Source organism: Antechinus flavipes, chromosome 4 (genome assembly GCF_016432865.1).
Source record: "Antechinus flavipes isolate AdamAnt ecotype Samford, QLD, Australia chromosome 4, AdamAnt_v2, whole genome shotgun sequence".
In the NCBI taxonomy this organism is placed as follows: Eukaryota; Metazoa; Chordata; class Mammalia; order Dasyuromorphia; family Dasyuridae; genus Antechinus; species Antechinus flavipes.
In genome coordinates, this window is record NC_067401.1 from 136,613,058 (window position 1) to 136,627,543 (window position 14,486).

The 14,486-nt window shown below is 42.5% G+C and overlaps 1 protein-coding gene across 2 annotated transcripts in view; it reads right to left on the reverse strand.

Moving 5' to 3' along the window:
* Positions 1–14,486, reverse strand: part of SKAP1 (src kinase associated phosphoprotein 1) — a 380,507-nt gene that overhangs the window by 778 nt on the left and 365,243 nt on the right. The window lies entirely within an intron of this gene.

Consider the following 14,486-nt stretch of genomic DNA (forward strand, 5'->3'; position numbering starts at 1 on the left):
TTATTTTTCCCCCCCTGACTTCCATAGTCTTTTTTAATGACTAATTAGAGTCAGCATACACAGCCATGAGCATGGCTTCAGTCTAAGGCTGGCCAAACATCCTCTCTTCCCTGGCTAGGAGGGAGGCCTGAGATCTCAGGCTACTGACAGGGGAAAGATGTCCTATAATAGAATTCCTTTAAAGGGCAAGCTTTTAAGTGGTAAGACAAGTCTGAGCTACAAGAAAAGAAATTCGTCCCCTCCTCCCCCCCCAACCAAAAAACAAAACAAAAAGCATTATTTGCCTCTTCTTTCAAGGTATCACTGATTGTATTGTACCTATACATCCGTAAGTTTGGCCAAAGTAGCTGCTGGCCCTTAAGAGGCTGAAGGAATGAAAGCTTGCTCCCTGTAACCAGAATCAGAGCACACTCTAGGACTCATTTCTGTTATGATCTGCTTGGCTTATTATTTTTTGTCACTGAGAAGACACTGGGTTGATTTAGAATACTGGTAAGTGATGGCAAGCCCAGCAGAATCTCTACATACTGACTCTAACTGCATAGATGGTGGGGAGGGGAGGAGACTGGAGCAGAGTGTTGGTCCAAGGTCTGTGATTTCATAGATGAAAGGGATTCTCAATGTGAAAATAGATGAATTGCCGATCAGCCATTCGTGTAATAATAATAGCATTTCTATAGCAACTTAACGGTTTGCGAATTGCTTTACATAGGTAAACTCATTTGATCGTCCCAACAATCCTGTGAGGTAAGGCTTATAAAAGGAGGCTGAGATGTTATGAACTTGTCTGGGGTCACCAAGCTGGAATGTGTTAAAGTCAGCACTGGAATCCATGTCTTCCAGACTTGAAGGCTGCCCTTTCTGTCTACGAGGTCATGTCACTCATTGCTCTGTATATAAAGGAAGGAAAAGCTATTCAAAGATGAAAGAACTTTTGAAGATGAGAAGGGTACACAGTGCAAAGTCATTTTCTTTGCTTAGCTAGTTTTATAGTTCTATTTTGTTAAAGGGTCTGGGGTAAGATTTTTGCCCCTTATTTGTAAGGTGTTTTTGTTTGTTTGTTTGTTGATAATAATATTTATAGTAATAAATTTCCAGGGTTCCAGATAGTGTGGGCTCCCACAGAATAGATACTTCAAAGTTATGTAATGTTAAATTTTAAAAAACCTCCCTGTTCAAAACAATCCTCATCCCCTCCTGTACTCCCTGCGAGCACTGCTACCAGGTCATAGGCACCCTTCTTTTTCAGCAGCTAAAGGATCTGCTTGTTAGCTTAATTTTAGGTAACCATGGCTTAATGGGGAAGAGCACAGAGAAGACATTTTCATTTTTTAAAGATCTATGTAGACATTAGGCTAGTCTGCCTTTGATACATGAATCTGTTTATCTGTAGCAGAAAGTGATTTTGCCATATATTCCCAGCAGCAGGGGTGGGTGGAACGGTGGGGGCAGGAGTGTCCAGGGGCTAGTAGTGGGGATGGAAATGGACCAACTTAGCCTGCCTTCCAGAGGCCGCAGGAGCATTCATGAAGGGCTGGAGTGGCATCTGTGGATTTATGTGTAAGCAGCCAGCTGAGACATAGCAAAAGCCAAGCAGATAACTACTGCAGTGTGAGATAACCACTTCCTTCAATCAGGCGCTGGGCACTGATCCTAGCCCCACTCCTCCCTCCTCCCCCCGCCTCCTGCCAGCCTGAGGTCAGCTCCACGGCAGACACAGAGACTGGTTCAAGGTAACCTTTTTCTCCTCCAGCTGTGGCTCTGCTTGCTCTTCCCTCTCTCCTCCTTACCCTGCAGCCCTGGGTTGGCCCGGCTCCATTCCCCCACTTTGGAAGCTGTCCAGCCCTCCTTACATCTCATCCCCCTCTGCTCGGAGAAGGCCTGGCTCTGGGGCTGCTGCAGTAATCCCCCTAGTCCGAGCCCAGTAGTGGGGACCTAGACGCCAGCCACGGTGTCTGCTTACAAGAATCACTTCTAAGGGGAGATGCTTCCAATTGCTCAGGCTGGGAAGCCAGGGACCTCAAGCCTCAATATGTAATAAACATGAAAAGGCTTATGTGCAAAAGAACGACAAGCTCTGCAATTTTTAGGATGGTGAAGTGCTCAGGGTGAATAATTTCTCTTCCTCCACCCAGGAGATAGCTTACTTGCCTCTACCATCCAAGGAGGAGAGAAACATGTAGCACTTTCCCTGCCAGTGGAAGGAGGTGTGAGTGATGTGAGAAGCAGCAAAACTGGAATCTGAGAGGTAAAGATTTTGAAATCTCTTGGACAGTGTTACCAGCCTAAACCCCAAATTCTCATCGGTTCCCTTCCTTTCCATTCACCTTAGAGCTAGGCTAGTTAATACTTAGCATTGTCCTTATTTTCCCCTTGGTTTTGAGTACTTTGCTTAAAAATAGTTCTCAGCTCTGGCCAGTGGCAAACAGTTGACAAAGTCCTCCCTTCCCTCCCTGCCCCCCAATAAAGGTTCTGTCCAAGTGAACTCTTTCCCTCGCCCTCCACCTCCCCAAAGTGGCCAATTCATTTTGGGCCCATGGATGCATAAGGCACCTGACCCAGGTCTCTCCTGCAGCAGGCACAGAATGGCAAGAGCCAGAAACGGGGCTGTGTTGGATGCAGTGCAACCTGCCTGCTGTAAGCTACGAGACTTAGATATATTCTACCAATTAGGACACATCTGTTCAAAATGCTAAAAGGCGGGTACTGTCTCTTTAAGAGCCATCCCACTCCTCTCCTTGAGTGATGAGGGCTGGGAGCATGAGGGAGTCAGATGCTGATTAAACACTCCTACCGCAGAGCTCTGTTAGAAAATTACTGTAATTATGATCCGGTCCCAGCAGAGGGATGAGTTCCAATCCTGCTAATAACCCTTCCAGGTGCCTCCGATCCCGGGCCTGGGGGAGCCCGAGTTGTCAGAGCTCTGATGGGTACCGGGCTCCACAACCTCTCTCCTTTCTGGCCTAACGCTCCGAAGGGCAGCACTCACACTGGCCGTCCCCGCCTTGCCCAGTCCCAGGCACCAGGCAGGTGCCGACTCTCTCTTAGTTGTCCTTTTTGACTATCTACCCTCGAGCTCCAAGGAGACATCTTTGAATAAGCCAGTGTCAGAACGGTCAGGAAGAAGGAAATCTGTCCTGAATCCCTTCTATTCTGCCTGGGGACCACAGCAAGAGCATCGACCCCCCACCCCTCACTTTGCCCCAACCCCACCCGGCCTCGCTGCACCAGGGACAAGAGGCAGCGACTCTCCCAGCTTGGAGCTGCCTTTACTCGTTTCCCTTCTCACCCCAGGCCCGGACTTAGCTTCCTGGGCTCCTCTTTTAGAGGGGTCTGCTGCAAGGAAGGGGAGCCACAGTGTGTGTGTGCGGGAGAAGGGAAGGGGGGCCCTTACTGCGGCTCTGCAGGCACCAGAAACCAGCTAGAATACGTAGACTGGCGTCTCAATATTTGCAAAAACCCTGGTCCCTGGGAACAAAACAGCCCAAGTCAGGGGTGAGGTAAGGTTAGAATGATGTCACCAGGCAGGCTCATCTTGTCGGTACCTTTGGAGCAAGGGGATTGGCTGCTGTTTTGTTGTTTCCATTTGGAGCCACTGGGCATTTGGATCTGGATTGTTCCCCAAGGCTAGGAACGGGAAGACACTGACGCTTTATGGTTTATGAAGCATTTCATTGGAGCCTCACCACCCTGGGAGGAGGAAGGAGAGGAATTTTGTGGATGAGGAAGCTGAATTTGTGTCTTGCCCTTGGTGACTCAGCTGGTAAACGTCAAGGGCAAGATTCCAACTCAGGCCTTCCTGACTCTACCTTGTCCACTCCAGCACTTTACTTTGAGACAGCATAAAGGTAGGAGAGGAATCCCAAGGGAAGCACAGCTCGATGCTCTCAGTTCTGCCCAAAGTAGGGCTTGGGCCACTGATTAGGTTTTACTGCAGTCTGAGAGCCCTCCATGAGAGGAGGCAGAGCTCTTGAAGGTTGTGCCTTCCTGCTGTACTCCTGCATAAGTATCTCCATCTCACTCTGAGAACAGTAACCTAATCAGTATTACCATTGCTTCGAGCACCGGCCCTGGAATCAGGAGGCCCCGAGTTCAAATCTAGATTCAGACACTTCATAGCTGTGTGACCCTGGACAGGTCATTTCATCCCATTTACCCTCAGTTTGCCTCAGAAGGAAATGGCAAACCACTTCAGTATCTTTGCCAAGAAACCCCAAAAGGGGTCACAAAGAATTGGACAGGACTAAAAATGACTAAACATTAGAATTTTTGAACACAGGAACTATCTTGCTTTTCTATTTGTATCCCTAGCACTTAAAAGTGCTTATCACAGAGTAAGTGCATAACAAATACTTATTATTTTTGAGATTCAGTTTCTCAAGGACATCTGCCCCTCCCAGGCCTAATCCTTCAACTGACAGGCACAGGACCTGCTGCATTTCTGACCTGGAATGGTTCCTCTCTTCTTAGGTGAACCGCCCTTCCCAAGGGCTCACCCTCTTGGTGCCAGGCTTAGTGTGGATGCCCAATTGGCACCCTGAGCTCAATTATTTTATCAGCTTTAGCATTCCTGGGAGCAGGGATTGCTCCAGGCTCATTTATCCATTCTCCTGTTCAGATTTCCCCTCTCTCCTTAGAGACTGGCATTCCAAACGGACAGTCTTTTCAGCACCCACTTAGGGCAGCCCAATCCAGAAGTGGGAGAAGCCCAGGCTCTTTCAAATGCTCCCCTGTTGATGATTTTGATAATGAAGTCAAAACTTTGTATGTTAAACTATTTTTTAGCCATTGCTACCCACCTGCCTTTTCAATGACCTTATTTTCTACTATTTAAGTGTCTGGGAAATCAATATACTTGGGACAATCCTGTGGCAGGGAGAGCTTACTGCGGGAGTCTTGCCTGCAGCCTTGCGCCTTGTAGGCACTAAATTAATATTTGTCGACTAAATGAACGGGTGTATGGCTGAACAAATGAACGGATAGACCAGCTTAGTTCAGGGCTAGCCACCGTTGAGTGCCTGATTTGGGACCCAAGTTTTGAATGGGAAATATTTATGGATGACTCGATGTTCCCATGTGGGGGACAAAAAGGTGGCCAGCTGCTCGCAATCAGGTTGAGAGTCTCTCCAGTGGAACCAGATGTCTTCTTTGAGGACCGGTACTAGAATCCTCTTGGAAATCACTCCTGCCACAGGAGGCAAGGAAGCAGTGTACAGTTGCCCAGCTCTACAAAATGATTCCATGGCACTCTGCCAGGCACAAAGGGGAGGCTGGCTGGGATGGGGTCCCCGTTAGGGAGCTTAACATACACACACACAGATGCTGAAAACTAGCCAGCCCCAGAAGCGGCCTCCTGCCAGGGACGCCAGATCTTCCTCAGAATGGTCTGGGCAGCAAAGAAAGGAAACCCAAGTTGGCAGGCTCTATATTAAAAGTCAAACCCTGTGGAGGCAGGAGTTCATCAGAGGTGATAAGTTAAGCCAGCTGGTAGGAGTTTTAGGAAATATCTTCAGCTCAACTGCTCCATGACTCAATCCCTGGGCAAATCCCATTCATGATACCTCAGTTTCCCCAAGTACAGCTGTATTTCTGAAAATTTTCTTGAAGTGTTTTTTGTACAGTTTTAGAAATGTTATTGTCTCAGAGAGATAAAAGAAAAGGATCCTTACATTTTAAGGAAGAAAACATTGTTGAATGAGATTATATATAAAATGTTTTTTATGAGATAATATATACAAAATTTTAAATATTAAAATAAAAATGAAATTATGCAATGTTTATAACATATGTAAAGTGTTTCAACAATGCTAACATGCTATATAAATATGCAACTATTACCATTATTCTGTTCTCAAGTAGCTCACTATTATCTACAGAATTGAATAAACAGACTATGTAGTGAAGTTGAAAGAGATTTGGAGTCAACCTCAAAGATCTCACTATTTATTCCTTAAAAGCTATGTGATCCTGTATAAATCACTTAAGTTTTCAAGTCTTTTTTTTTTTTTTTTCTCCCCAGGGTACCTAGTATGTACACTTACTGCCTGAGTTAGGCTCTAAACTCAGGTTATAATTCCAAGTCACTACTCTATTCACTGTGCTACCTAATTTGTTTTACTTGTTTCTTCTACTAGAATATAAATTCAGAGGGCAAGACATACTTCATTTTCATCTTTGTAGAATTTGTCATTGTTCACTTGTATCGATTCTTCATGACTTCGTTTGGGGATTTCTTGTCAAAGTGGTTTGTCATTTTCCTCTCCAGCTCATTTTACAGATGAGGAAACTGCAGCAAATAGGGTTAAGTGACTTGTCCAGGGTCATACAGCTAGGACGTAGCTGAGGCCATATTTGACTACTGGACTTCCTGATTCCAGGTTTTCCACTGAGCCACCTAGCTGTCTGAAATGTCTAATGGAAAACAAAATAGCCAAGAGGCGAGGGACTGAAACATGATTGAACTAATCTACAAACTAATTTCTTAGTTTCTGGATGTGAGGCATAAACAAGTTCAAATTTAGCTGTGTGGCCTTGGACATTTTCTGCCTCAGTTTCCTCAATTTATAAAATCATCTCCTCAGTATTGCTGTGAGGATCAGATGAGATATTTGTAAAGCATTTAACACAGTGTCTGGCACATAGTAAATACTTATTATTATTATTATTATTATTATTATTATTACTATTACTATTATTTACCCTTTCCTAATGATGGGGGAGATTTCCTAAGAGGCAAAGTCCATCTGACCCTAGTGTCCCCAGAAACTTTGTCCTATTGCAAGAGAACAGTATAATCATGCTTCTGTGTAGCTATCTAGCTGGCACAATGAACGCTCTTAGGGGGCAAAGAATATTTTCTTTTTGTCCTTGTATGCCCAGCATCCAGAAGTCTCTTGCATATAATAAATCTTAAAATTTGCTGAATTGAACCAAACCTTCTCTTCCTTCTCTCTGATAGCTCATACATGTAAGACCTAGAATCTGAAGAAATCAGAAATTCAGTGTTACTGTTCTTTCTTTTTCTTATTTCCTTTCTCAGAAGAATCCCATTATAATGGGCTCTCTTTTAAAGTCTGGGAAATACTGGGATGAAGCCACAGAGAAGCCAAACTGTAACATCTCATTACAAACCTTTCATTTTGCAGTTAAAGAAACTGAGATCCAGGGAGAGAGGAAGTGATTTGCTCAAGATAGTTGTTCTGTTGTGTCCAACTCTTTTTGACCTTGTAAACCATACTGTCCATAGGGTTAACTGTCCAAAGATACTGGAATGATTTGCCATTTCCTTCTTCAGCTCATTTTACAGATGAGAAAACTGAGGTAAATGAGGTTAAGTGACTTGCCCAGAGTCCCTATGTGAACTCAGGGCTTTCCGACTCTAGACTCAGTGCTCTATCCAGTGAGTTGCCTAGCTGCCTCCTCAATCAAGATTACATAGGTACTAAGTCAAGTCTACAAATGTATATTAAATGTTTGCTGTATACAAGACTCCATGTTACGTACTGCAGATAAAAAAAATTAAAAAAAAAAAGCTTTTAGATGCAATAAGGCTTTGAAATCCAGAAAGAGTGCTAAATTGGGAAGTATGCTAGATTTACAATTTACAAACCCAGAGAAGCTGGATTTAAATTTTGGCTCTGCTACTTACTGCCTCTGTGACAAATTACTTAACATCTCTTCAGGTCCCAGTTCTTCACTTGGAACATGAAAGAATCAGACTGATCGTTTGAACTTTAAGGCTTCTGCTTTTAAATTTATGATTATGATTCCATGAAATAATGCAAGATGAGAAAAGCAGAAGAAATGAATACCCAGTGAACTGTATTGTACCCTGCCTTACTCCCACCAGTTCTCAAACTAAACCTCTCAATTCTATTGCTACTTCTGAATGGAAGTGCAGCACTCTAAGTCCCTCTTGACCTCACAATCCCTGTAACTTTCTGGACTAGAGTGCCTGTCCCTGACCTCCACTATTCTATGTATATTGTTTGACCTTCCAGGAACGAAGCTTCTTGAGGGAAGACACTGTCTTTACTTTTGTTTTTGTACCTCCATCCTTTAGCACAATGCTTAAATGCCTTTATGTCTTTAATGAATGTTTGTTTTTTAATTCATTCATTCACTAGTAAGAAATAACTGATGGAAAAGATAGTACAACATTCGAAAGAAAATAAATCTTTTTTTTTATAAAAGTGGTATGAAAACTTTGGAGATTTGTGTTCTCTGTCATGTATAATGAACAACCTCTAGTTTCTTTTGCTTCCTTTCCTTTGGAAAAAAAGATACTTTTTGTTTTTAATGTCACCTTGATTTCTGAACATATTCCATCATCAGAAAGCCATCCCTTGTAACAAAGATTAAACAACAACAACAACAAAGGAAAAAAATTTTAGTTCAGTAAATTCAACCAGCATTTTGCCTGTATCTGAAAGTCTATGAAACATTCCTCACCTATATCATCCAACTTCTGAATTAAGTGAGGCAAATATATTGTCTCAACTATTTTCTGTGCTTACTCTCTTTGACATTGTGATGTTGAACATAGATAGAATCTAGCTTTATGGGTTTAGGGAATTGGGATTTAGCAAGAAGATAGTTTTCTTTTTCCTGTTAAGAGGGTCAAGTCAAGATTTAAATTTCTGAGAGATAAAAAGATACATGAGGAAAAGAAAAATGTGGCAATTTAGGAGATTTCACAGTAAATTACTCATGTCTAATTTTCTCAGTCTTGAATGTAGCAGAGGTCATTTAGTCCCCCCAAAAGGTGGGAGGAATAGTCATCTATTCTAATGAGCAGGTCATAATATAGAAAATGGAGGTTCCAGAGATTACATGAGTTGTCCAAGGAAACACAGCAAATTAGGGACAAAGTCAGACTTTGAACTCTGGTCAGTCCCCTGACTCCAAAAACAGCATTAGACCATTCTGCCATGGATAACCTCAGACAGCTGTCTGAGATTAAATGATTTGTCCATGGTCAAACAAGTGGTGAGTGTTAAAAGCTAGATTTGACCCCAGGTTTTCCTGATTTCAGGTCTAGCATTATTGCTATCATGGCATGCTGTTTTTAACAAATCTCATTACAAGTTTGAGGCAAGTTTGTCTTGTTGAGTGGCTGAACACTGAATAAGCAAATCAAAGGGAGGCTCGAGGAGTCTGAGTTTCTGTTGCTCTCACACTGTAAATCTCCAACAGCACATCAAAACCCACCTCCTAAATGTGCATATTAGTTTCTCAAAGGCAAGTGTATATTTTTGTTGATTTAAAAAAAGGGGAGCTTAGCTCCCCCCACACCCGATAAAATTGTGGAAGGAAGTAGGAAAAAGAGAGAGAGAAAAAAACCCAACCATCTACCCCACCCTTCTCTTATTTCACATGCTGGAGCAATTAGTCTAGATTATGAAGCCATCTTGCATGTAATGCAGTTAGTTAAATGGTGTAATGCACCAGTTATCCAGTTAGTTGCAGGCAGTGAGGTGGTGATTTAGTTAGTGGAGTCAAATAGAGTCATGATAATCTGATTACTGGGTTGCAATCTGGTAGCAATTGGCTAAGCTGATGGCTATCAGTCTGAGTGGGCTGCAATGGGTGGGCTGGGCTTCTGTGTAGAAAGACTGTGTGGGAGCTGTCTATTCCCTTCTGATGGTCCCTCTTCACCACTCCACCCTGACTCCCCCAGCATCCATAACAAGACGGGAGCCTTCTCTCAACAGATATTTTCTCTCAGAGGGGGTCCATCCAGTAGATAGTGTCTACTCTCAACTTTTGCCAGCCTTTCTTATATACAATTCCACCTCCTTTTCTCTTCAAGATTCTCCCTCACCCCTCCTTTCTTTAATGTTCTTTCTTCCCTCTGAGGTCTTCTGGGATTCCTAGCTTCTATTCAATCTTTTCTTTCAATTTTTTTTATCACCTCCATAAAACCTCTCCTGATTTCATCCCCTTTTCCATTACTTTGAATATATATGTGTGTGTGTGTGTGTGTGTGTGTGTGTGTGTATAATTAAATTCAATTTCGCAATTATTTAACGAGTTCTCAGCACGTTCTATGCAAGACTCTGCTTTGTTGTTGCTGAAGTCATAGCTGACTCAACCCCATTGAGGGTTTTCTTAGTAAAGATATTGATGATTTTTCATTTCTTTCTTGAACTCATTTGATAGATGAGGAAACTGGGACAAGCAGAGTCATATAGCCAGTGGGTGTCTGAGGGCAGATTTGAACTCAGGTCTTTCAGATCTTCCCCATACCCTGTCCATTGCACTACCTAGCTATCTGCAAGATTCTAGGGGCAGAAACAAAAATGAAACAGTCCCTGCCTTCAAATAATTTACATTCTACTTGTATATTTCCCCTGTAGCATGTTCCTGAGGGATAAGGCCTCTTTCATTTTTGTTGATTTGAAAAAATGTCAGGGATTAAGCTAATGGCCAGAATCAGGATTGTGGTAATAGTCTCACTTTCTATTGATCTGACTTGATTGAATGATTCTTCCTATTAGGTCTAGTCTAATTTCTTTTACAGGAATAGTGACTAGTCCTGGGATTTCATTAGTCTAGGGAAGTTCCAGGTGAGGAAACTTTCTATATCAATATAAATCAGCATCCTCTGTCTAAACTAGAGTAAACAGAGTAAAAAAGAGATCTTATTTACGGAAAGATTCCTGCTGGCTGCGTGTTGACTTAGAAAACCACACACTAACATTATTTATGTCTTATTGTATTTTTATTTATTTTGTCAAACTATTTCCTTTTGATCAGATTCAGGCAGCTTTAGGAATAATATAGATTTCAGCTTCCTGTTTGACACTTTTGACTTAAAGCATTGAAAGATTAATAGACTTGCATAGAATTACACTGCCACTACCAGTGAATATCAGAGAAGGGGCCTACACCCCAGATTTCCTGGATCTAAGTCAGTTTTCTATCTTTTTCATCTTTCTTTTTCAGGCATTGGTTGGTTTTTTTATGATGTGGTAGGGGTAAGGAATAGGGCCAACAACTTCTTCATTTCAAAGCAAGGATGTCTTTATATGTTTAAAAAATATTGACGATCTCTCACCCCCAAAATGCTTTTGTTTATGTGGGTTATCTATTACTATTCACCATGTTAGAAATGAAAAACATTTTAGTATTATTATGAAAATAGTTTTGGTTCCTCTCTGGAAACCAAAAGCATCTTGGGAACTCTCAAGGGATTGCAATTTGAGAATCATTGGTTAGACTCCTGAAGCTAAGCAGGATATAGGAAAATGCAATTCATTTGGCTCTTTCTTTTTTTCCCTTTTTCACTCAGTTCTACCTTCCATCTTCCCTGAGGGGACCTCCAAAAAGCAGAGGTTAGAAGAGCATGCTGGATTTTGGAAATGCCATTATATATGGATCAGGGCAATTAAGTGGTAAAGTAAATACAGAGGCCTGGAGTCAGGAAGATTTCATCTTCCTGAGTTCAAATCTGGCCCACTGTATGACTCTGGGCAAGTCACTTTACCTTATTTGCCTCAGTTTCCCATTCTGTAAAATGAGCTGGAGAGGGAAATGGCAAACCACTCCAGTATTTTATCAAGAAAACCTCGAATGAAGTCATGAACAGTTGGACACAATTGAAAACAAAATTATATGAAGATTAGAGGTTTTAGAACTAGAAGAGATCATCAAGTTCAATCTTATTTTACAGATGAGTTGAGGGCTGGAGAAACAAATGACTTACATGAGATCACATGGATGGGAGGTAGGATTTGAACTCAGATCCTCTGACTCCACTATGTGAAACTAGAAGACTTTGTTATACTTGCTCCTAAAGTGGAAGAAAGTTGCCCTCTTTGAAAGAGAGGATCTGAATGAGTGGAGGGAGGGAGAGGATGTTAAACTCTGGAAGGTTCATCTGACTAATAGCAGTATGACATACTGAAATCTTTATAGTCACTGCAGTTGGAGCTGCTCCTATTTGCAGGGAGGTTCAATGGTCCCCCTTTCCACCCCACCCCCACCATTTTTATGTCACATTCTGGGGTGAATTGTTAATAGCTACTGCCACCTAGTGGCCTCTCCTCCTGCAGCACTCCTGGCACAGAGACCCCAGGAATACTGCCCCTCTGGACCCTTAACATTTTGCCAGGTATAGAATGGCTGAGTGATAGCAATGGAAGAAGCCTTGAAGATCAAGAGTGGATCTTGGTCTCTCTGTCTCTGTCTCCCTCTCCCTTTCCCCCCATCTCTTTCTTTCCTCCTTTTTTTCCTTTCTCTCCAAGTTTGTGTCCTTCACCACATAAAACTGAGCTTACACACACACACACACACACACACACACACCCCTTTCTTCGCCTCATCCCCCATGAAACAGAAAATCTACTACCAGTCTCAAACCAATATCCCGAGGTCCCTCTCCAAAGTAAGGGGAGCTGGAGGCTCACCTGCTGTGTTCCATGACAGCGCCCTTCAACTACCATTCCCAGGGGCTGAACCCAAGCAAGACACTACCCAACATGGAAGATTGATTACTGATAGTCTGCTGTTGACCAAAGTGCTTCTTTCCCCTATTATCTCCAGGGCCATCATTGCCACGGAAGCCTCTAATGCCAGGGCTGCACACAGCTGGATGGTGGAATAAAGGAGCCTGTGGAAGATGCTTCAGCCTGCCAGGAGGCCAGTCCCTCTAGGGAACTGTCCACAGCAACTGCCATTTCAGTGAGAGCCAGAAGCCAAAGAAGGAGAAACCAACAAGAGGTAAAGGAAAGGAAACCGGTTTCTATCTGGAAGAAGGCATTCCGAGCTTCCTCCGGCAAATTTGCCACTTCCTCTGCCCCCATCTTTCCTTCCCTACCTGTGAGAGAATTTCCCTCCTTCTGTTGGGAAGAGAGTATGGGGAAATAGCTGGAGCAGACATAGTGCTGTTGTTAGAAAATGAAATCTGTCAGTGCTCGAGGTGTCTTGTTTTGTTGTTTAAATGTTTTAGTTGTGTTCAATTCTTAGTAACCCTTTTTGGAACTTTCTTGATAGAGATACTGGAGTAGTTTGCTATTTCCTTTTCCAGTTCATTTTACAAATGAGTAAACTGAGGCAAATAGGGGAAAGTGCCCATGGGCACACAATCAATGGTTTCCTTCTCTAGCTCATTTTACAGATGAGGAAACTGAGGCAAACAGAGTTAAGTGACTTGTCCAGGGTCATACAGTTTGGAAATGGCTGAGGCCAGATGTGAACTCCTTCCTGATTCCAAGCCTGGCATTCTATTCACTCTGTTTTTAAATTAAATCAGACAGCATCTTCTCTTTTTCTCTGTTACAATTCTCATTCTTCCTTCCTCCTTTCCATACTCTTCCTCTCTGTATCTTTCTCTCTCTACCTATCTCCCTCCTTCTCTGTCTCCCTCCCTCTCTGTCTCCTTTCCCCCTTTCCTGTTTCTCTTCCCCTTTTTGTCTCTGTCTCTCTCTGTCTGCTCTCTTTGTCTGTTTCTGTCTCTGTCTGTCTCTGTGTCTGTCTGTCTGTCTCTCTCTCTCTCTCTTTCTCTCCTTCCCTCCATCGTCTTTCTTGTCCAGGCTAGAAGTACAGCAGCCTCTTATGGGCCTGATCAATATTGATTAATTTCTCCACTTTCCCAACTTGGATTGGTTAACTCCTCCTTACTCCTCCTTAGTCAGTTTGAAGCTCCTTGCTCCTCTGAAATTCATATATTGGTGCTGCAATTAGCGTAAATAGCTTGGAACTCTTGAATTCAAGCTTTTCCAGCAGTGGAGACTGATGGAGAATTCTCCATTATACCCAGTTCTTTGTTATAATTTAAAGGAAAAAGAAGCGAAATAGAGCACTAGATTCAGAACCCAAGTGCCAAGGTTCAAATCCTGAGAATAACTTGTATTACCTTAATACTCTCTCAAAGATTCAGTTTCCTTATCTATAAGACAATATAAGGTTGTATTAGATAATTTCTAAGATTCCTCCTATATTTAAATCCAAAACTCTATGATCCTAAGTCAGGAAAAGTAGCTCAGTGAAGAGAGCAACAGGTCTGGAGTCAGGAAGACAAAGAGTTCAAATCTAGTTTTAGACATTTTCTAGCTGCATATTTCTGAATTTCATCCTCTTTGCTTCAGTTTCCTCATTTGTAAAATGAGCTGGAGAAGGAAATGGCAAACTACCCCAGTATATCTGTCAAGAAAACTCCAAATGGAATCATGAAGAGTAGGATGAGGATTCAGATTTGACTGCATGAAAACAACAGGAAAGGTGGGGTTGTCTGATAGAACTATGGGGCTGAGGGGGAAAGAGGTTGGGATGGGATTTGATTTTTAACTGTTTCAAGTCCCATTTGTTACCCTAAAAGGGCAGATTGGAGAGGACACATGCTGTGGATCCTTGAGATGGGAGGAAAAATAAGAATTTGCTTTTGTGCAATAAAAATTGAAAAGAAATTTTTAATATTCTCCCTGGTCTCAACTCTTGGCAGACATTTTGCATCCTTAATGAGGCAGTCTGGTTAGTGTTGTTCA